Source organism: Nanorana parkeri, unplaced genomic scaffold (assembly GCF_000935625.1).
Source record: "Nanorana parkeri isolate BGI_ZX_2015 unplaced genomic scaffold, ASM93562v1 scaffold513, whole genome shotgun sequence".
NCBI lineage: Eukaryota > Metazoa > Chordata > Amphibia > Anura > Dicroglossidae > Nanorana > Nanorana parkeri.
This window is the reverse complement of record NW_017306781.1, coordinates 406,329-410,218: the sequence shown is the minus strand read 5'-3', so window position 1 is coordinate 410,218 and position 3,890 is coordinate 406,329.

The following is a 3,890-nucleotide window of genomic DNA, read 5'->3' as shown; positions in this document are numbered from 1 at the left end:
AAGAATCTGTTGCACTTTTTCCATCTGACTATAGAAAATCTGCAGATAACCTATAGGTGTACGGCCAGCTTAATTGTCATATGATCTCAGTATATATACACCTGTCCTGAAAGGCCCCATGGTCTGCAACACCACTGAGCAAGGGGCACCACCAAACAGGTCAGGAACAAAGTTGTGGAGAAGTACAGATCAGGGTTGGGTTATAGAAAAAATCAGAAGTTTTGAACATCCCAGGGAGCACCAATAAATCCACTATTAAAAAATAGAAAGAATATGGCACTACAACAAACCTGCCAAGAGAGGGCCACCCACCAAAGCTCATGGACCAGGCAAAGAGCGCATTGATCAGAGAGGCAACAAAGAGACCAAAGATAACTCCGAGAGAGCTGCAAAGCTCCACAGCGGAGTTTGGAGTATCTGTCTGTTCACTCCACAGAGCTGGCCTTCATGGAATAGTGGCCAGAAAAAAAGCCATTGCTTACAGAAAAAATATAAGCAAACAAATTTGCTGTTCACCAAAAGACATGTGGGAGACTCCCCAAACATATGGAAGTAGGTACTCTGGTCAGATGAGACTAAAATTTAGCTTTTTGGCCTTCAAGGAAAACACTGTCTTGCACAAACCCAAGACCTCTCATCATCCCGAAAACACCAACAACCACAGTGAAGCATGGTGGTGGCAGCATCATGCTGTGGGGATGTTTTTCAATGGCAGGGACTGGCAAACTGATCAAAATTGAAGGAATGATGGATAGCACCAAATACAGGTAAATTCTTGAAAGAAACCTGTTTCAGTCTGCCAGAGATTTGAGACTGGGACGGAGGTTCACCTTCCAGCAGCACAATGACCCTAAGCATACTGCTAAAGCAACACTCGAGTGGTTTAAGGGGAAACATTTAAATGTCATGGAATGGCCTAGTCAAAGCCCAGAACTTAATCCAATTGAGAATTTGTGGCATGACGTAAAGATTGCTGTACCCCAGCAAAACCCAACCAACTTGAAGCAGCTGGAGCAGTTTTATCTTGAAGAATGGGCAAAAATCCCAGTGGCTAGATGTGCCAAGCTTATAGAGCCTTGCAGCTGTAATTTCTGCAAAAGGTGGCTCTACAAAGTATTGACTTGGAGGGGGTGAATAGTTATGCACACTCAAGTTTTCTGTTTTTTTTGTATTACAATAAAAAATATTTGCATCTTCAAAGTTGTAAGTAAGCATGTTGTGTAAATCAAATGATAACCCCCAAAAATCAATTTTAATTCCAGGCGGTAATGCAACAAAATGGGAAAAAAATGCCAAAGGGGGTGAATACTTTTGCAAGCCACTGAGCATACACTGTGTTGTACATTACATACTTCTGACCTCTCTACTGATACACTATGTTGTATGATACATACAGTACTTCTTCTCTTTGCATTCTATACACTGTGTTGTATGTTATGATATGCAGTATATTGTACATACTCCTGCACTCATTCAATTTACTATTTGGTTTATTCCAAATTCTTGCACTCTATACACACTGTACATTATATACTCCTGCACATTAATATGCTTTGTTGTAAATAACAATCTCATTATCATTATAGTCTATATTCTATGTTGTATGTTACATCCTCCTGACCCCTGAACTCTATATACCATGTTGTGTGTTACAGACTCCTGCACTGTATATCATGTGTTGTATGTTACATACCCCTGAATCCTGCACTCGATAGACCTTGTTACATGTTAATACTTCCGACTCCTGCACTCTATACACTATAGAGTAGCTTATATACTCCTGCACTGTATAAACTATGCTGTACCTTACATACTCTTTCCTCCGCACTCTCTACATGGTATTGTGCGTTATAAACTCCTCAACCTTGCACCCTCTATATTGTGTTGTAAATGGCATAGTGCTAACACTGCATTATTCATGCTATGTTGTATGTTATATCCTCCTGACCTATGTAGAGTATAAGCTATGTTGTTACATACTCCTGACCCCACACTCTACTATGTTGTACGTTACATAGTCTTGACGCTTGCAATCTATAGGCTACATACCGCTGACTAGTGCACTCTACACCATAGGTTGTGCAGCTGATTGTGTGCCATCTCTAAGACATCCCCATGCTGCTGAAACGAATATGTGCTGTTATTATCCTTGTATTTTGTTTTTGTTTTTCTTTCCAGTTTCTTTACATTAGCCAAATACAGCATTGACAAGAATACCATTACAGCAGCCAGAATTCTCAAGCAACCAGAAAAAAAAAATCGAGGACCTATGTCCTCAATTTTTTTTGCCAGTGCCAGTTGCTTGATAGATATGTGCACACTAAAACATTCTCTGTTTACATCTTGCTGCGGCTGACAGCTAGATTTTGCAGCTAGCAGGTGAATGTAAACAACTGGCAATAGCCAGCCTGCTATTGGCTATGGCAATTTGAAATAGCCAATAGCAGAATCTAGCCAGCAGATGAATGGGAAGGGGGGGGGGGGGGGGGGTGTTGCTTGAGAGTTAATAGTAATAGTCAAGCAACCAGAAGCTACAGTTATCTGGCATTTACCAATCCCCACGTGTACCGAATAACTGGGAGTTTACTGTATTAAGAAGTCTAACTCCTTGAAAAGCTGTTCCCATAATTAATAAGAAGACCACCATAAAACTTGCATGCTAGAAGTATTGAATCTATGTAAATCATATTGCTATTAATGAATCATTTAAAAAGATATCAACAAAGCAAATAAATGAATGTTATAAAGAAGGACTACAGTATATTTCACCTTGCAGTATCCTATGGCCCAGCCAAATCATTACTGCAGCTGTGGCAGGTTGTTATTATTTAGGTATTAAGAGATAAAGTGCAAGATAAACCAGAGAACCACTTGTTATAGGCAGCATCCTTTTCCAGGGATATGAGGCCATGAGAATGGCATGTAACTGTTATGAACTCCCTCACTTGAAAATATATCTTCAATGTAATCCAAGCAAAGACACAGTGTTTCTGTTTGTGTGTGGTATGTAGCCTTCCATAGCATGCACAAAATGATCACAAGAGCAAACAAAGAACAAAGTGATTAATTATAACTAAATATGAAAGTATCAACAGTTTCATTGGACAGAAACCTGCTCTAGTGAGCACACATAGGATGCTAAGTACCCCGAAGTGTTTTTATTTTTTTCAGGATTAAAACATTTTTTTGGCTTTTTAGACATGTAAATAGCAATTCAATATTTTATATTTTCAGTGCCAGCGGGTGGTGTTCTCAACTGCGTGCTGTAAAAAGCATGTTGTTTAAAGAGCTCAGTAACTCAAACTGGAATTATCACACAACTGAACCAGTTAGAACAGTGCCTTATTTTACTCCTCCCCCTTTCAGAGAAGGTTGTGTACTGAGATTTAGAGACAGATTATCTGAAAAGAATCTACTGTTGTACTTTATTATTTATTTAGAAAAGTAGTACTCTGTGAATTAAGGATGAAGTTTGGGTCGGGTCTACTATGGGTTCGAGGTGAACCCTACCCATTTGCAGTTTGCAGACCCGCCAAACTAATGCAGGATAATACCCAGCTCCTGCAGAATGCATTTTCTGGCCTTACAACCTACACTATATTGCTAAAAGTATTGGGACACCCCTCCAAATCATTGGTTTCAAGGGTTCTGTGAAATATTCCACGGTCAACTGTTAGTGGTATTATAACAAAGTGGAAGCAACTGGGAACAACAGCAACTCAGCCACGAAGTGGTAGGCCACGTAAAATGACAGAGCAGGTTGGCGCATGCTGAAGCGCACAGTGCGCAGAAGTCGCCAACTGTCTGCAGACCTCGTGAGGCCTTCAGATTGGCACAACAACAGCGCATAGAGAGCTTCATGGAATGGGTTCCCATGGCCGAGCAGCTGC